The sequence below is a fragment of the Oncorhynchus nerka genome, linkage group LG12 (genome assembly GCF_034236695.1).
Source record: "Oncorhynchus nerka isolate Pitt River linkage group LG12, Oner_Uvic_2.0, whole genome shotgun sequence".
NCBI lineage: Eukaryota > Metazoa > Chordata > Actinopteri > Salmoniformes > Salmonidae > Oncorhynchus > Oncorhynchus nerka.
In genome coordinates, this window is record NC_088407.1 from 65,964,241 (window position 1) to 65,985,213 (window position 20,973).

General features: G+C 41.6%; 1 long non-coding RNA gene across 2 annotated transcripts in view; it reads right to left on the bottom strand.

The window, feature by feature from the left end:
- Positions 1-994: 994 nt before the first annotated feature.
- LOC115138625 (uncharacterized) overlaps positions 995-20,973 on the bottom strand; it is a 36,117-nt gene continuing 16,138 nt past the window's right edge. For both annotated transcript variants that reach the window (XR_003864975.2, XR_003864976.2), the window contains 2 exons: positions 6,809-6,978; positions 995-1,886 (listed from right to left, as the gene is read on the bottom strand). This is a non-coding gene — a long non-coding RNA (uncharacterized LOC115138625). The remainder of the gene's footprint in view (positions 1,887-6,808; positions 6,979-20,973) is intronic.

A 20,973-nucleotide genomic window follows, 5' to 3' on the forward strand; every position in this document is an offset into this window, starting at 1 on the left:
AAAAGCATAAAACTGCTATGTTATTCATGTCTTCGATCAGCCACGACTCGGTGAAACATAAGATATTACAGTTTTTAATGTCCCGTTGGTACAGTAGGATATTCGTGCTCGTAGTTAGTCTATTTTCTTATCCAATGATTGTACGTTGGCTAATAGGACCAATGGAAAAGGCAGATTACCTACTCGATGTCGGATCCTTACAAGGCACCCAGACCTACCTCCCCAATATCTCTGTCTCTTTCTCCTGAGAATGACAGGGACGAGGGCTTTGTCGGCTGTCTGGAGTAAATCCTTTGCGTCTGACTTGTCAAAGAAAAATCTTCTAACAAGTGCTCAGCATATGTCGGAACTCCAAGACTGTTGGAAAAGCATTCCAGGTGAAGCTGGTTGAGAGAATGCCAAGAGTGTGCAAAGCTGTCATCAAAAAACTACATCAAAACAGGAAATCTACTGTTATAAATAAAATTAATATTTCAATGAAAATGTGAATAACATTCAATATATTTCTTATTGTATAATAACTAGCATTAGGATACACTCTGTGGTCGACTCAATTGTCTAGAGCAGTACAAGCTTGGAAATGGAGCTCAGGCTATCCCTTCAAAGCCGTATAAGAATGGTGGCGGTCTGTGACTGCCTGCTACTGAGCACCCAGAACCCTCCTTCAGCACCAACACATCAACGTTTTCCCTTTCCTTGCAAGGGATTTCAGGAAAAATAAACGCTGAAATGTACGCAGGAAGTTCCATCTAATCGCAACATGTTTTGTTAATTAGGCCTGTCAACTGGCCATTTATTATATATGTCACACATGACAGAGAAACACTACAGCATTCCATCTTTAGAAAGGGGCCAATGTTCAATAGTGCAAAACCAATAAGGAACAACTCTATTCCAACTTGCCTTTAGAAATCAAGTAACTTTTTTATTTTAGAAAAAAGGTATACAACTATTAAGAATTGACGATGTTTAACGTCTTCTTTAACTAGTCAGAGTATAATTAATTGAGCAGGAAAACGCAAAAAAAAGGACCATGAGGGAATAAAGAAATTCCAAAAGCTAATTAAAGGGAAGTGCTAATGATTAAAAACATGCTCAGCAGTGACAAGAAAAATAAGATGCTTTCTGACCTCACAGAAGAGACTGAGGGAGAAAGAAGGAAGAAGCTTCTGAGGCTGAGACACAGCATGGCTACTTGGCTAGAGAGAGCTTTTTTTGGCACAGGCCCTCGGGCCGCCACAACATCAATCTCTCCCCTCCCAGGACAGACTGAGGAGGAAAACATAGCACACTTCAAATCCGACAGAAAGAGCGAGTGAGCCAGGCTTTGCTTTCCTCCGCTCTATGCAGGAAGGAGGGATGGCCGGCTCTTCTCCTTCTCCTAGAAGCTGTCTTAATTCCTTCCACTCATACCCAAATCCCCAGCCATCATCTGGCAAATTAAGAGGGGATATATTCTAGAAGTTGTAATAAATAATATCTAATCTCTGACAGTAAAATATGCCATCCTCCTCTTGGTAGCCACACCTGGCTGGGACTAGCTTTGCTTTATGTAAACCTAATTTCAAACATTGTATTTCCTGATGCTACAGTAATGTAGGGCTTCCTTTGCCAAAACAGAGATATTTAATTTCTTTCAAAAGACTGGATAAATTATGACGTGTATCAACTGATTCAGTGCCGCAACACAATATGAGATTCAGATGCAGTTTTATTGGGGAAGTGATTACTGGATAGAAGAGAATACTTCAGGCAGCAGAGAGAGGAGGAAGACGGGCAGGTAAGCTACATAGGCGCAGGTGGCACAGCACCGGGGTCAACAGCCTGCCCTGAGGGGTCACCGCCATGCGCTCAATAGTGGGGAACAGCATCACAGATTTCACCACCTGCACAAGAACATGTAGAAGAAAGGATGTTAGTCATACCCAACTTAAACCTCCTTCTTGGGACATTCTCCTATGCATTCAGTTAATCTGTGTGTCTTACAATAAATTTAGAAGCATAGATGTTCCATGACATTTATGGACCATTATCTGTCTTCAGATTTTTAATGACTTCAGTTTAAAGATGCAATATGGAACTTTTAGGGCATCATGTTTTAATAAATACAATGAATTTGGTTTTAGATCTTTTCCCAAACTTGTTGACAATGTGCAGGTACTGTATCTATTATTCCAACATTCAGACTAGAGTTAAAAGTTGTGTGCAGCTCTTATGTTATGCTACATTACTGCTGCCAGGGGGCACTATGTGAAGAAGGAGTTGCTTGAGTGGCGGAGCAAAGGCATTAAAGACAAAACAGTTGGAGAGAGAGACAGAAATATACTGTTGGTGAGAGCACGCTTGTGAAAGTGGTAAAAGCGATGAGATGTCCAGGAAGAGAGGGCGTGACATGGGCAATGCATGTGATTACATGAGATGGAGAACAAATAAAAGAAGAGAGAGAACAAGAGAGAAAGAGAGAAAATACATGTGTCAGAACACCAGTATTAGGAAACAGGAAACACCTGCCCATTTGGCCAGCAGCAGGCTGGAAGAGTGATAAACCTCTACCTAACAGCCAGTCAATGACCCAGAGAGAGCAAGGCCCACAGATTGGATGTGGACTTACTATGCATCCTTTGTGGTTGTTGGAATTGTATTTTTCTTACCAGTTCAAAGCAGGGATTGATTAACTAGCTCCAGAGATCCTTATGGGGACCCAGAGGTTTAACACCTTTTCAAGGAGTACATCGGGGACATAGGGAATGGATGGGGGAGAGGTGGAGGAGGGATATGTCTAGATTTAGGGGTAAAAGGGGCCAAGAGAGAGTGAGAGTGTTAGAGAGAGGAAGAGAGAAATGCCGTCCTCCAACGTGAGTGAAACAAACTCACTAAAATACTTAGGTATCCCCTTGACGACAGGGCAGTAGGAAGAAAGGCTGCTGTTTTGACATGGGGAGGGGGACGGGGGAAGCAACCACATGTTGTACTTCAGAGATAACATAATAGCGTGCTTTAACAGTGATCTACTGCTGTGAAACCTGTGGCATTCATTAGAGGCTCTCCCTATCATTGAAAAACAATTAACATTAATCTTCCATTTTCATGGCCTGCTTCGGCAATACTTTAATGTAAAGTCCCCTGTTTAAGGGACATGCGTGGTTCTGGTACCGCTTCCGACTGATTTTCACTTAGAAATCAATCTATGGACACCGTAGATCAAAATAGCTTGCATTGAGCGGTAGCCTTGGTTCTCATGGACACTTTTGCCTGTGTGAAGTAGGATGTGAAATCTAACACTTGAAGCTTCCTATTTCATTCGCTCTTCTGACGGACCATCAACTCCTGCATGAACCCCGCGTCACTGCAACTGACATGTGGCCGCAATCCTTACATCATAGCCCAGCAGGCGAGATTGGTTCCGTCACTCTAGCATGTTCAAAGATAGTTATAAATCTAACTTTATCAAAGTAATCTAAAATAATTAATAGATTTTAAACTTTTAGTTTGTCATAGGGGCGGCAGGGTAGCCTAGTGGATAGAGAGTTGGACTAGGAACCGGAAGGTTGCAAGTTCAAACCCCCGAGCTGACAAGGTACTAATCTGTCGTTCTGCCCCTGAACAGGCAGTTAACCCACTGTTCCTAGACCGTCATTGAAACTAAGAATTTGTTCTTAACTGACTTGCCTGGTTTAAATAAAGGTAAAACATTTTTTTTTTTAAAGAGACGGACAAGATTAATATGAGACGAAAGGCAAGTTCCTAACGAGTTCACGGAGCCAAGCTAGAGCTCTGTCTGACGTTTACAGCAGTGGGGTCAGATGTTTTGATCAAGAGAGACCTTCTGAAAATATGCACTTTTTTTCCAAACACCAAACATCCAAATATGTATTTTACAATTATAAGGAAAGTAAAATGGTATAGTTTATTTATTATTTGATTATACTATATTTAGAAAGCATATAAGTCATTTCAAGCCTTATTCATACCACTTTGTTGAATAGGAAATTAATCATAAAAATCTTCATATTTTTTATCATATTTGTATTGTGTCCTCAAAAGTGACTACACCTCAGCAATTTATAACTATATTAACCAGAAAGATGAGATTTGAAACTTTCTTATAATATGCAGCATTAGTAGTTATTGTTTATGGCCCTACCATGATAAATGATTACTTTAGGGGCTCCCGAGTGACGCAGCGTTCTAGAGGCGTCATTACAGACCCTGGTTCAATTCCAAGCTGTATCACAACAGGCCGTGATTGGGAGTCCCATAGGGCGGCGCACAATTGGCCCAGCGTCGTCCAGGTTGGGGTAGGACTTCATTGTAAAGAATAACTTGTTCTTAACTGACTTGCCTAGTTAAAGAACGATTAAATAAAAATCACATGTAGTTACAGTAGACTGATTAAAACGTATTACCTACCAATGTAGCCTTGTAGCTATAGATTAATGAAGCTGTTGAAAGATACCAATATGTGTGAGTGTGAGTCTGAGTGTGACAGAAAATGAAGTATGTGTGGGCGTGAAAGAGAGACAGAGAAAGAGGTGCACAGAGGGACACAGGTGAGCTTTGATGTGTAAAGAGGTAGTTTTGATGGGAAGCAGCTCCTCTTCCAGAGGAACAGAGGAATGTTCTAAAGAATGTGGAAGGAAGAGGCTGGTTGTTAAACACTGAAAAAATACTAACTGACATAACCACTAATAACACACGCAAACAAACACAAAAACACACCTAGACAACCACACGCATGCACAGACACACATTTTACTCTTCATCTATCTCTAACACACCTACACAAGTTTTTATTTATAGATTACCTTTTTAAAGACGGGCTGGTTGTTTAGTAACCAAACCGATACGTGCTCAACTATGAGGCAAAACAGGGTTGGCTTAGATTGTTATCTATATAAAGGTGAAATAAATACAAATATTTTGTCTCCAATGTCTATTGAAAACAAATACATTTCCACAATGAGCACTTGTTGTCTCTCAAATACATTGTTACAGTTGTTGGTTAGCTAACGTGACTCATTCAAAACACCTCCAAACAAGACATGGTATTAAGAACAAGACAGAACTAGCTGAAACGAGCCGCATACGATGGCAGCTTCTTAGAAAGGGACACAGGTGCTCTCTGGCCATCCAGAATCACAACACACACACACACACACACACACACACACGACCGCCGGCCCCTGCGGACAGGTCAGGACAGTCCTTGAACCTGCTTTGCTGTGGGGACAGAGAGGATGGACGGACAGAGTGGACTTAAGATGTCACAGTGAAAGGGACTGATTTCTAAACACCTGAGTGCTAAATGTGACAGAGCAGGAAGGTTAATGTTTTACATGTTCTGCACCAAAGATGGAACCAACATGACACGTACACTTCACTTGTGAATGAATGTTCAGTCTGTTCTGTGAAAGAAAACACGCACGCATGCACACACACGTGTTTACTGAAGTCAACTCCTGAAGTCAAACTCCTGCCACAGTGAAACATTTGGTAAAGAACACACAAGCTCAGATGACCAGCTTTACCCTGGAACTAAGGAAACCAAATGGTTTTCCGAAACAGGAACAATTTGTCAACGACTAAACCTTCCAGCCTTAGTCGTTTTATAGATATATTACCTTCCTTTTTAATTGTTCTGGAGGTGAGAAATGAAAGGAGTAGGAAAGAGAGAAGGGAGGTTCACAGAAGGTTCTGGGAACAGCATGGAACTTGGTCAGTGGCGTCCAGCCCGCCCTAACACCCTCTTTAACGAGGTCCAATGGGCTGACATGCCACACAGTGCCAGGCCAGACCCAGCGCACTGTTAGAAAGCAGGTGTTCCCCCGGTCGTAAAATGTTGGTGTGCAAGCCACCTGGCCACGGAGCGTGTGGACAGCCTTGTGCAGCCCTGCCGCAGTTGTTAAGTGACAGTGTGGGTTAAGAGCTGCACTAAAGCTCTCCTCACGTACCTCTCTTGCACCTCATAAGAGAGCAATAGCCTGGGGACTCCTCAGGATCCATTCATACTGTATGCCCACACTCTCTGCTATACGCCTGCTCTGTCGGTTTTCTGACTAGGAAAGAGGGGGCTGGAGATAGGGAAGGATAGAGCCTTCCTAGGGCTCACTCTCCAGTCTCCATGGCATATGGTGTCATGTCTACGTGCGTCAGCTGTCTCGGCTGGGAAGTGACATCAGGTGGAAAGTACAGTTATGGAAAGCTGGACCAGCTGAACTCATGTGGGGATGACAGGTAGATTGGTGACAGCACACTTATGGTGAAATTCACCATTTAATCTATAATCCTGAAGACAGAGAAAGGTAATGAGAGGTTTTTATTGCTTTATAGAAACACCGTCATCATCTAGATGAACAACAAAGGCATATGAAAATGTCTCAATGTATTTATTTATTCATTTGTAAATGTAATATTCCCATCAGGCAGATGAAAACAATCCAGATAGAAAATTTGCCAGAGCCCACCCAAGCAGTCAACAAGCCATCAATATTCTCCATTGTATTTAGGACCTCTAGAGCAGGGGTCAAACATGAGGCTCAAGGGACATTTTAGTCCCCCGCTGGTATAACTTGCTCGCTAATGCAGTCAATGCAATTGCCAGATTATTGGGTTAAGTAAGTCAGTGGAGGCTGGTGACTTGATTGGAGGATGGGAGACCCACGGTATAGAGACCCACAGAGAGGACCGCACTGAGACGACAACGCGTGCTTTCACAAATCGTCAAATACTAATTATTTCAACCTAAAGCATTTAATAAATACACTTATAGTACAACATTATGGGGCATGGGAATGAGAGGGCTACTTACAAAGTGTTGGGAAAGGATCACAGCAGTGATTGAATGAGGGTATGAGGCATGAGTTAAGGTGTTCAGAGGCTTGACTTAAGTGTAGGACAGGGGTTGAGGTGTTCATATGCTTCAGCACAGGACAGGCTCATCTTGGATGGATGGTGTTGGAGAACAGCTGAACTCTTCTACTGAAGGCAGGACAGGATTTGATAGGAAAGACAAAAAACAATAAAAAAAACAGTTAGACAAAAGACATAAGAATGAGTTAGGGTTTGACCCGGGGTAGGCCGTCATTGTAAATAAGAATTTATTCTTAACTGACTTGCCTAGTTAAAGAAAGGTTAAATAAAAAAAAATAAGTAGCTCAAGAAACGTTTCTGAATAAAGTCCTGATCATCCACATACCTGACAATAACTGGCAAAAGCGAGCAGACTGGTGTTAAGAGAATTATGTTCTCAATGATCATAAACTGAACTTCAATTAAACTAGTCGGTCTGTTACCAAGAATTTGTAAGATTCCTATTGAAATGAAACAGACAGAGGCCAGTCTACAATAGTCAGCAACATTTATTTACGAGAGCTCTGCTTATCATTTCCTGTACATTGGTTTATTTTTAAAAATGTTACCTTTATTTAACTAGGCAAGTCAGTTAAGAACAAATTCTTATTTTCAATGACGGCCTAGGAACAGTGGGTTAACTGCCTGTTCAGGGGCAGAACGACAGATTTGTACCTTGTCAGCTCTGGGATTTGAACTTGCAACCTTCCGGTTACTAGTCCAACGCTCTAACCACTAGGCTACCCTGCATCTCATTTCATCATAAATGTCCCTCCTCTCAGACAATAACAATATAGTTCACAAGTCTTCTCCTACTCATACATTGCTTATCCCATCCTGCCACCTGTTATACAATCTACTACAAGCCCAAGGTTTCTCCCCTCCCTGGATGGGGAGACTTCCTTCCCTGTTATCAGTTCCACAGTGGTCACAAGTTGTCTGCCACAGTTCCTTTTTCTTATGGACAAACATTCATCATTAAACAGAGACAGGATAGAATTCTATTAGATATAGTCCTATCATTACTTTAAATGTATACATAATTTAGTCATTATACATAAAATTCATAACCGGTGGCAGGCACCATACATGGACCCCCCTTTGTTTTTACACTGCTGCTACTCGCTGTTTATTGTATATGCATAGTTGGGCCTCCCGAGTGGCACAGTGGTCTAAAGCAGTGCTAGCTGTGCTACCAGAGTTCCTGGTTTGAGTCTAGGGTCTGTCACAGCTGGCCGCAACCGGGAGACCCATGGAGCGGTGCACAATTTGTCCGGGTTTAGGGGAGGGTTTGGCTGGCAGGGATGTTCTTGTCCCATCATGCACTAGCGACTCCTGTGGCGGGCCGGGCGCAATGCATGCTAACACGGTCGCCAGGTGTACGGTGTTTCTTCCGACACATTAGTGCGGCTGGCTTTTGTGTCAAGAAGCAGTGCGGCTTGGCTGGGTTGTGTTTCGGAGGACGAGCGGCTCCTAACCTTCGCCTCTCTCGAGTCCATACGGGAGTTGCAGCGATATATAGGCTACATAAACATTTAACAATGTTTTTCCATCACCAATATGCTGTCCTAACATTTGACTTAGACACTCCTGCTGTAAGGCACTGAACAGATGCAGAGCTGCATTAATGATACACATATCCATTAAAAGGCATTAGAAACCTTTCTATCCATGTCCAACCCATGTCTCCAGTCACTCAACGTTTGAGACGGGGTACAAAACACGTTACCCTCTTAGTTTCAGCATCCACCCAAAAAATGGTGACAAAGACTTAGTAGGGTACTATGGTACTGATAACTCAGTCCCATAGGAAAACCCATTTCCATTTGTAACTACCGCCTCATCTTTTCATGTGACATGTTCTGAGCCTAGTGAAGATGTAGTAGAGCCTGACTTTGAAGAAGTCAAACCATGAATAATGAGTGTGATAAAATGTTGCCATACAAAGAAAAACACCTGGGGCAGTTTGAGCACCTAGGAAAAAATTGATGTTAAACAACTTCTTACGGCTGAAATCCCATTAACGGGATATGACAACAGCCAGTGAAAGTGCAGGGCTCCAAATTCAAACAACAGAAATCTCAGTATTATAAGTATTATACACCATTTTAAAGATAATTTTAAAGATTTAAAGATAAACTTGTTGTTAATCCCACCACAGTGTCCGATTGCAAAAAGGCTCTACGACGAAAGCATACCATGCGATTATGTTAGGTCAGCGCCAAATCACAGAAAAACACAGCCATTTTTCCAGCCAAAGAGAGGAGTCACAAAAAGCAGAAAGAGATAAAATGAATCACTAATCTTTGATGATCTTCATCAGATGACACTCATAGGACTTCATGTTACACAATACATGTATGTTTTGTTTGATAAAGTTCATATTTATATCCAAAAATCTCAGTTTACATTGGCGTTATGTTCAGTAATGTTTTGCTTCCAAAACATCCAGTGATTTTGCAGAGAGCCACATCTATTTATAGAAATACTCATAATAAAAATTGATAAAAGATACAAGTGTTATGCATGGAATTATAGATATACTTCTCCTTAATGCAACCGCTGTGTCAGATTTCAAAAAAGCTTTAACGGAAAAAGCACACCATTCCTTTGTCTTTAGAAATGCAATGGAATGCAGGTCGCTCTCATGGCCGCACGCGAGACTGAGCTCATGGCTTTCTGCCAGACACCTGATTGAAACAGCTCTCATTCACTCCCCCTTCACAGTAAAAGCCTGAAATAAGGTTCTAAAGACTGTTGACATCTAGTGGAAGCCTTAGGAAGTGCAATCGGACCAAATTTACACTGTATCTTGGATAGGCAAAGACTTGACAACTACAAACCTCAGATTTCCCACTTCCTGGTTGGATTTTGTCTCAGGTTTTTGCCTGCCATATGAGTTCTGTTATACTCACAGACATCATTCCAACAGTTTTAGAAACTTCAGAGTGGTTTCTATCCAAATCTACTACTAATAATAATATGCATATCTTAGCTTCTGGGCCTGAGTAGCAGGCAGTTTACTCTGGTCACCTTATTCATCCAAGCTACTCAATACTGCCCCCCAGCCATAGGGCATCCCAAACCAGACGTCTTTCCAGGCAGCTTGTGTTGACGCCTTGCCAACATTTGTCATCACACCATAGTTTCTAAGGGAAATTCAAAGATGCATTATACTTGTGGATTACTATTAATCACCACATGAGATTTATCACAACTGCTTAGGCTATCACAGGGATTTTCAACCTTTTTCAAATCAAGTCATTTTACTGCCATTTGAGAGTGGCACGAACTAGAGTAGGCACATTCATGGGAAGGTATAGGCTTCTGGCTGTTATAATATTTATGATATTAGTGGTTAGCGACTTGGTCGTTGTTGAATTCTATGCCGACATGGTTGGTTTGCGATAGCAGTCTCTCCTTACGGCGGGTTGGGCTGCGGTCCCAATATTATAGTGCCAGGTGTGGGTCGGATGCAGGTTATGTACTGTATACCGCCCATCCCCTTCTCCTCACTATTGGCTTAATGCCTCCCTTGCACTAAAAGGCTGTTAATAAACAATGTGGCTATTAACACCATTATAGACACATTTAAGGGCTGTAAAATATTAAAAGTCTCTTTAACAGGAAACTCTACTCTACAGTTAGAAACGTTGATTACACGCTGGTTTTCCTTTCTTTCCCTCTTTCATGCCGTCGTTCAAAGCAGGGTGCTAAAAGAGAGTGAATGTGGACCAGCAGACCAGCGTGATCATTGCCTCAGGTTAGGGCCCAGCACTGAAGAGAAAAGGATGTGGCATTTTGTGTGGACCGGAATATCAACTTCCTCGTAACTGGAGCCTCACTACACCAGAATTTGGGAATTTTGCCAGTTTTCTGGAAATGCATTACTTTAGTATTCTGATTAAAGTAATCAGGAAAGGTATTATTAAAGAGGGGGGCAGCAGATTCCTTCTGATTAGAACAAGTTCCAATTTCCAAGTTCCGGAGGATACAGAAGACGAAAAGGAAGGTTGTTGTGTCAGTTACCCTGCTTGACAACACATAGCCTATAAGCTAGATGTCATACATCTTCTTCCTCTACAGACATATAAAATGAGGTCCAGAGATCCAATAACCCCCCCACCTCAGATAAACATATCTTCCCTCGCACTTGTCTGTTTATTTAGATGAAAAGTGCTTTTCCACTGTGTCCATCTTTATTTCTCTGCCAATCTGCTTTTGTCTGCCTGGCCTGATAATGGACCCCTGGAGAGGAACATAAAGTCAGTGGGGGGCACCAGTGAAATCACCGTTTTGGCATATCATATCCAATGTTCTTCCAAACAGTGCTAAATCACAAATAACAATGTAGCCTATTAAAAACACAGTTCAGTCTAAATAGAATTTAGAATGTACATACTGTAAGCAAAAACAGGGGTTAAAGCTCAAATAAATCCCATGACTGAAACTTAAGTCGACCTCAGATCGATTGTCTGGGTCCAAATGAATCTCCCTTTTCACGTAAGAAAGTCACGACTATAATACTTTTAGGGAAAGAAGATCATTCTGTACATCTATTAAACTGCGAGCTTCGCCAATTCCAGTCCCCTTGCTTAGTTCTCTTGGGAAAACATTTATTTACACACTAAACACTATAAATATAAATAAAGAGAGTGCCACTCTATATACAAGTTCACAGTAAATTTATTGGGTGTGTGCCAGCTCGTGCTTTTTTTAATATACTGAACAAAAATATAAACACAACATGTAAAGTGTTGAAATAAAAGATCCCAGAAATGTTCCATAAGTACAAAAAGTTTATTTTGCTAAAATGTTGTGCACAAATTTCTTTACATTCCTGTTAGTGAACATTTCTCCTTTGCCAAGATAATCCATCCACCTGACAGGTGTGGCATATCAATAAGCCTTTTAAACAGCATGACCATGAATTACACAGTTGCACCTTGTGCTGGGGACACACAAAAAAAGGCTACTCTAAAATGTGCAGTTGTCACATAACAAAATGCCACAGATGTCTCAAGTTTTGAGGGAGCGTGCAATTGGCATGCTGACTGCAGGAATGTCCACCAGAGCTGTTGCTAGAGAATTGGATAGTAATTTCTCTCCCATAAGCTATTATGTCAGGTCATGAAATGTGAGTCCAAATATATTTGTACCTAACCAAATTATTAGATGGCCTGCAAAAAAAAATTAAGACTAAATTTAACCCACTGAAAAAAAATTGCGTGGACTAGAATGAGGCTCTCTCCTCCCTATATTGTTCCTGCACTGAGGAATTACCATCTTCAGAAAATGTTTTTATAACTCATCTGCGACTAATCAATGTCCGGAGCTCAAAAAGCAATAGTAACAGTATGCAAATCAGGGAGGCAAATAAAAAGGCTCTTTCACCAAAAAAGTCTTGTTCAAAAAGGGTCGTTGGTTCCCGAACAAACCATTACTGCTGTTGCGCAGCTGCTTCTAAACCATGGTTGAAACTCCGGGTGTAACTGCGTTTGTAAATGATGCCACTCGCGCAATTGAAGGAGTAAAGAATTGAAGGAGTAAAGATTTGAAGGAGTAAAGGAAAAAGTGATAGCAATGGAAAACTGGGACCACCCTCTTTTTTTACAAAGGCCAAAAATGCATTCAAAAGTGCTTTCCAGGGATTGAATTATGAATTGTTGCTTGTCAGAATACATGTTTCGCTCCTTATGACTCTTGCAACATTAATGCGGCTTGAGAGGCATATTTATCTTGCATAGAACACAGCAACAAGCCGACTAGGTAAATAGGTAAACTACTCTACTATGTGGTTGTCTGATTGTTTGAATGACAACATTACATAGCAAAACTCGTAGCAATGGAAAGTTGTATCCTCATCCGATTGATCAAGTATAGGCTTTGAATTACTTTGCCAGCAGCTACAGCAGGCTACACATAGCTTTTTAAGTTGAGCAGCAGTAGTGCACATGATAGATTTATTTAATTCCTTTCATCTGAACATCAAAGTGTCAGCAACAATCATGCATGTCAGTTCATTGCACACAGCTTAACAGAGAAAATAAAATATTTGAGAATAAATCTCTTTGGGAATGTATTTCGTAGTACAGACATGCTTCTGTATTAGGCTATGTAATCTCCAAAGCAGCCCCAACCCACAGGAAAGTATTATTGTGGATCTACACTGATCTCAAAAACGACCTCTCCAGAATCCATATGACAGAAATCCGTCGCAGTGAAGAGGAAGTTTAACCCCATGCACACAGAACACACAGTATTGATCTATTGCAGGTAATAACCCACATAAATGTAGACTAAAATATACACTCTATTCCACTGATATGGCCCCTGAACTACTTGTGTCCACTGTTTTCACAGCTTCTAGCACCCCCTGTTGCAGTGGGTTGCAAGGCTACATTCCTGTGGCATATTTCCCCTGACCCCTCAGGCATTTAGCTCTTCATGCCTGCACTCCAGCAGTGTTCCAGCTATTCCCTGCTACTGCACCCCACTGTCTGCTTCTGAATCTTGGGCAACCAAAACCCCAGTAGTACTTGCACAGTAGCATAAACCTTCAACATGGAGGCAGGCAGTAAACAAATGCATACATACTCAACAGGCCGGTTTGAATCTGGCCTTCCCTGCCATTCAAAGATGCCGTCTCTTGGCAGCGGTGCTCTTAGTCTTGGCCTTGGACAACGATCTCGGGGGAGACCGATGTCAAAGTACAGTAGAGATCATGGTCTTCTGACAGGTGGCAGGCATCATTCTAACGTGAATTACTACTTTAACTCCAGTGAGGGGCAGCCAGAAAGAGCCAGCGTAGGACACACTCTATTGAACCAACGTGCCACTGTGGAAACAGTGTGAGGTTTGCCACTTCAAACAAGACAGGCTTGGCTCATTGTAACCTGCTGTGCTGTGCCCAGTGTCAGGATAAAACCCTCTCCATTTCTGCCATTTAAAGTCAATGTTATGACTACAACAACCCTTGTGGTCAAAGGTGGTAGGAAGAGAGAGCTGCCATGCTAAACACATTTTGAGGCAGCTGGTTTCTTTAGAGTCATATTGTATGTATACAACATGATCTGATGGCTTTCTCGAGCCAACAGGGTCTAACCTGTCTTTCACATCAATGGAATTCCAGTTAGACCTGCCAGCCCCAAAGCTGAAAATGATTTAGATTAAGAAGGCTCCTCTGACTCGAGAATCACCAGAGACTCCTTACTTACATACTTACTGTATAAGCAATACGGAAAGCCATCTGTTGTCGAGTCAATGTGAGATGGTGCATGTGTCTAAATGACAGGTACAGAGATTGGAAAGAGATAGGGTTAAGTGAGTTGGCTTCTAAAGTGCTTTGTTTGTTACTCTCTGTGCCTGTAAGGAGAACCGGATGGTGCTGCCAGGAAGATCATACTGAGTGTTTCCATGACAACCCGACCAGGTGAATACAGGTGAAAGCTACCATCTGCAAACCTTGGTTTATTAGTTGGCTGGATATATTCCATATCTGCCATGTTGAACTGCAAATGAATATGGAAGGCTTAGTGTTATCTGAAGCTTAGGCTCCTGTTGAATACACACTGAGACTAATGTGTTTATACCATTGTGATGGATGAGATCTGGGCTGAGAGGGTGAGAGAGTTACAGGCTAGATGGGGTTTCGTTCTTCCTTGTCATTTCAGAAACAGAGACTAAATTAGAATTCAGAAACAGAGACTAAATTAGAAATTCATTACACAAACCAATTTGTGGGGCAGTAAAGTTGTGTGTTTATTATACTGTTAATCCTCTACTGAACATATGTTTGTGAGTTGTGCTCATGTGTCAATTTGGTTTTACATGATTTCAGATTATATTACTTTGCAAGGGGTGAAATAACTAATAATTATGTACTCTACTCTGTATTTATTAAACATTTAGTAATTGTCAGAAAAACATTATTTTTTAAAAATGAAAGTGACTTTTGTCCAACTTAAATATTTCAAATGTAAATAAATGTAGGAAAATGATTTACCTGGGGCATGTACACTGAGTGTACAAAACATTAGGAACACGTACACTTTCAATGACAGACTAACCAGGTGAAAGTCATGATCCTCATTGAATCCACTTCAATCTTGTTAAATCCACTTCAAATACGTGTAGATGAAGGGGAGAAGACAGGTTAACCTGTTGAACCTATGGGGGTGCTGTGTCATTATTGGATAAAAAGACGTGCCCGTTTTAAGCGCAATATTTTGTCACGAAAAGATGCTCGACTATGCATGGAATTGACAGCCTTGGAAAGACACAACTCTGACGTCTCCAAAACTGCAAAGATATTATCTGTGAGTGCCCCAGAACTAATGCAACAGGCGAAACCAAGATGAAGTTTCATACAGGAAATGCCCCAGATTCTGAAGGCGCTGTGTTCCAATGTCTCCTTATATGGCTGTGAATGCGCCAGGAATGAGCCCGTGCTTTCTGTCTATTCCCGAGGTGTCTGCAGCATTGTGACGTGTTTGTAGGCATATCATTGGAAGATTGACCATAAGAGACTACATTTACCTGGTGTCCCGCCCGGTGTCCTGTGTGCGTAATCTGTAGGTCCATGCGCGTTCCATTTCTTCAGAACAGAAAGTAAAATGCCACGATGGATTTTATCGTCGATAGATATGTGAAAAACACCTTGAGGATTGATTCTAAACATCGGTTTGCCATGTTTCTGTCGATATTATGGAGTTAATTTGGAAAAAAGTTCGCGTTTTAATGACTTATTATTATTATTTTTTCCTTACCCAAACGCAATGAACAAAACGGAGCGATTAGTCGACACAAATAATATTTTTTGTAAAAACGGAACATTTGCTATTTAACAGAGTCTCCTCATTGAAAACATCTGAAGTTCTTCAAAGGTAAATTAATTTATTTGAATGCTTTTATGGTTTTTGTGGAAAATGTTGCATGCTGAATGCTAATGCTAAATGGTACGTTAGCCATCATTACTGTTACACAAATGCTTGTTTTGCAATGGTTGAGAAGCATATTTTGAAAATCTGAGATGACAGTGTTGTTAACAAAAGGCTAAGCTTGAGAGCAAATAGATTAATTTCATTTCATTTGCGATTTTCATGAATAGTTAACGTTGTGTTATGCTAATGAGCTTGCTGATAGATTTACACAATCCTGGATACAGGTTTTTTTTCGTAGCTAAACGTGACGCAGAAAACGGAGCGATTTGTCCTAAACAAATAATCTTTCAGGAAAAACTGAACATTTGCTATCTGAGAGTCTCCTCATTGAAAACATCTGAAGTTCTTCAAAGGTAAATGATTTTATTTGAATGCTTTTATGGTTTTTGTGGAAAATGTTGCATGCTGAATGCTAACGCTAAATGCTACGCTAAATGCTACGTTAGCCATCAATACTGTTACACAAATGCTTGTTTTGCAATGGTTGAGAAGCATATTTTGAAAATCTGAGATGACAGTGTTGTTAACAAAAGGCTAAGCTTGAGAGCAAATAGATTAATTTAATTTAATTTGCGATTTTCATGAATAGTTAACGTTGCGTTATGGTAATGAGCTTGAGGCTGTAGTCACGATACCGGATCCGGGATGGCTCGACGCAAGAAGTTAAAGAATATGTTTAAGCCTTGAGACAATTGAGACATGGATTGTGTATGTGTGCCATCCAGAGGGTGAATGGGCAAGACAAAAGATTGAAGTGCCTTTGAATGTAGTATGGTAGTAGGTAACAGGCACACGAGTTTGTGTGTATCAAGAACTGCTGGGTTTTTCACACTCTACAGTTTCCCATGTGCATCAAGAAATGGTCCATCACCCAAAGGACATACAGATATAGTCAGAAGTTTACATACACTTAGGTTGGAGTCATTAAAACTAGTTTTTTCAACCACTCCACAAATGTCTTTTAACAAACTATAGTTTTGGCAAGTCGGTTAGGAAATCAACTTTGTGCATGACACAAGGAATTTATACAACAATTGTTTACAGACAGATTATTTCACTTGTAATTCACTGTATCACAATTCTGGTGGGTCAGAAGTTTACATACACTAAGCTGACTGTGCCTTTAAACAGCTTCTGATAAATGATGTCAATTAGCCTGAGTCAATCGGAGGTGTACATGTGGATGTATTTCAAGGCCTACCTTCAAACTCAGTACCTCTTTGCTTGACATCATGGGAAAATCAAAAGAAATCAGCGAAGACAGAGAAAAAAAAATTGTAGACCTCTACAAGTCTGGTTAATCCTTGGGAGCAATTTCCAAATGCCTGAAGTTACCACGTTCATCTGTACAAACAATACTACGCAAGTATAAACACCATGGGACCACGCAGCCGTCATACCGCTCAGGAAGGAGACGCATTCTGTCTCCTAGAGATGAACGTACTTTGATGCGAAAAGAGCAAATCAATCCCAGAAGGACCAAAGCAAAGGACCTTGGGAAGATGCTGGAGGAAACAGGTGCAAAAGTATCTATATCCACAGTAAAAGGAGTCCTATATCAACATAACCTGAAAGGCCACTCTGCAAGGAAGAAGCCACTGCTCCAAAACCGCCATAAAAAAGCCAGGCTACGGTTTGCAACTGCACATGGGGACAAAGATTGTACTTTTTGGAGAAATGTCCTCTGGTTTGATGAAACAAAAATAGAACTGTTTGGCCATAATGACCATCGTTATGTTTGGCGGAAAAAGGGGGAGGCTTGTAAGCCGAAGAACACCATCCCATCCATGAAGCACGGGGGTGGCAGCATCATGTTGTGGGGGTGCTTTGCTGCATGAGGGTCAGGTGCACTTCACAAAATAGATGGCATCATGAGGTAGGAAAATATGTGTATATATTGAAGCAACATCTCAAGACATCAGTCAGGAAGTTAAAGCTTGGTTGTCCATTTGGAAGGCCCATTTGCAATGACCCCAAGCATACTTCCAAAGTTCCAAAGCAAAATGGTTTAAGGACAACAAAGTCAAGGTATTAGAGTGACCATCACAAAGCCCTGACCTCCATCCTATAGAACATTTGTGGGCAGAACTGAAAAAGCGTGTGCGAGCAAGTAGGCCTACAAACCTGACTCAGTTACACGAGCTCTGTCAGGAAGAATGGCCAAAATTCATCCAACTTATTGTGGGAAGCTTGTGGAAGCCTACCCAAAACTTTTGACCCAAGTTAAAAAATGTAAAGGCAATGCTACCAAATACTAATTGAGTGTATGTAAACTTCTGACCCACTGGGAATGTGATGAAAGAAAAAAGCTGAAATAAATCACTCTACAATTATTCTGACATTTCACTTTCTTAAAATGAAGTGGTGAGCCTAACTGACATAAAACAGGGAATTTTTACTAGGATTAAATGTCAGGAATTGTGAAAAAACTTGAAATGTAGTTGGATAAGGTGTATGTAAACTTCCAACTTCAATTGTACAGTCAACTTGACACAACTGTAGGAAGCATTGGAGTCAACATGGCCCAGCATCCCTGTGGAACGCTTACGACACCCTGTAGTGTCAATGCCCCGACGAATTGAGGCTGATGACAAAATGAGGGGTGCAACTCAATATTAGGAAGGTGTTTCTAATGTTTTGAACACTAAGTGTGTATATGACGCATTATATTAGCACACAAACAGTATTTATACTTCATATTGTGTCAGATGCCAAACAAAGCCTCTATGAACATGACGTTAAAAACACAAGGCCAAACCTATAGCCTAGTGAACCTGGAGAGAACCCAGGGCATAACCTAGACAGTCTTATCAGCCCTTACACCCAATGTCCTTTTCAGGGACAAGCAGCGTGCCAGATGCTGTGCTCTGGAAGTACACAAACTCACCCTAGACTGGTCCCTGCTACAAGCTCAACTCAGCCTCCTTTTCCGTTGGTAAGTAGTAAGTACACTAAAAACTCTGCCACCGCTTACCTAGGCCGTGCCGGTGCCCCAACCCATAAGGCAAGCCATTATTCCAACACAAATACCTGAGGCACAACGGAACAGGAGTTTCTGATTATCACACATCATACGTTACAGGACATAATCACTTGTGTTTGCTTCTTGGCAGCCTGTAATCTTCAGTGGGAAAGGAAGTATTTTTCTGCTCATTCTTTTTTTGCAGAAAATAATATGGCAGAGCCGGCTGGACCACAGAATGGGCTGAGGAGATACAGATGTAAAATCTTAATTTGATCACTCTTTATTTCTTTTTTATATAATATATATATATTTGAAATTTGTACCCCTTTTTCTCCCCAATTTCATGGTATCCAATTGTTTAGTAGCTACTATCTAGTCTCATCACTACAACTCCAGTACGGGCTCGGGAGAGACAAAGGTTGAAGGTCATGCGTCCTCCGATACACAACCCAACCAAGCCGCACTGCTTCTTAACATAGCGCGCATCCAACCCGGAAGCCAGCCACACCGTGCACCTGGAAACCTTGGTTGGCACGCACTGCGCCCAGCCCGCCACAGGAGTCGCTGGTGCGCGATGAGACAAGGATATCCCTACCGGCCAAGCCCTCCCTAACCCGGATGACGCTAGGCCAATTGTGCGTCGCCCCATGGACCTCCTGGTCAAGGCCAGTTACGACAGAGCCTGGGCACGAACCCAGAGTCTCTGGTGGCACAGCTGGCGCTGCAGTACAGGCCCTTAAGCACTGCGCCACCCGGGAGGCCCTCACTCTTTTATTTCTGAAAAGTCTGTAATTTCCAGACTTGATTTGACCGGATGAAAAATATATCAAAACCAACAAAAATGTCCATTAATTATAATCTACATAATAATGAACATGTCCTGTTGCTGCAGGATTATTTTCCTGCTGTAGCAAACTGGCTCAAATTAATATCCTACATCTGTACCAGCTCAAGGAGAGATGGAAAGGGAGATTAATGCAGCTCAAAGTTGATGCATAAATGTTAGCCTATTTGGGTAACATGAGATCCAATAAATTAATCTGATAGAATTAGCTTTTTATGTATTGAATGTGTTCAGACTGAGCACTTTGACAGCAAATAAGTGATCATGCCTTGACTATTACAGATCTACTGTAGGCCTACATATCATTAAGCTCTATTTCTGTGAGGAAAATGTTAAAGATAGCAATTAAGATTACACAGAGCGGTTGCCGATGCTTCTATATTTTGATCTCTACACATAGAACAGAGGAAGGAACCCCACAGAGAGGAGGAACTGCCAACAAGAAGAGAAACACAAAAAACAGTGAAAAGGCCATATTATAAAATAAGAGCTAGAAAGTAAAAATGATGAAAAGCTTGTTTGAGTGAGAGAGGAAATGCCTCCCAGAAAAATACGACGAGTTCTCTTGTTATTCAATCCGTTAATCTTTAACGTGGCGTCCGAAATGGGAGGGTTACAAGGGTCCAATCTCGGCTTAGGATGTTTTCACATGCCTTCTCGAACATGCACCTCTCCCATGCTGAGGCAGTGTTCTCACTGCACTTTGTAACATGCCAAGCTACCACCCTGGGACCAGCCTATCCCCTCACGGGACAGTAGGGTGCCATAGAGCAGAGGCAACTAGATGGACATCAATGCTCAGAGGGCCCATATACACCAAACATAGTTTTTCCCCTCATTAATCTACCCACAATACCCCATAATAACAAAGCAAAAACAGGTTTTAGGATTTTTCTTGGCAATTGTACTTCAAAAAGAAATAAAAACTGAAATATCACATTTACATAAGTATTTAGACCATTTACTCAGTACTTTGTTCAGACACCTTTGGCAGCGATTACAGCCTTGAGTCTTCTTGGGTATGACGCTACAAGCTTGGCACACCTGTATTTGGGGAGTTTCTCCCATTTTCCTCTGCCGATCCGCTCAAGCTCTGTCAGGTTGGATGGGGAGCGTCGCTGCACAGCTATTTTCAGATCTCTCCAGAGATGTTCGGTCGGGTTCAAGTCCGTGCTCTGGCTGGGCCACTCAAGGACATTCATAGACTTGTCCCGAAGCAACTCCTGCGTTGTCCTGGCTGTGTGCTTAGGGTCGTTGTCCTGTTGAAAGGTGAACCTTCGCCCCAGTCTGAGGTCCTGAGTGCTCTGGAGCAGGTTGTCACCAAGGATCTCTCTGTACTTTCCTCAGTTCATCTTTCCCTCAACCCTGACTAG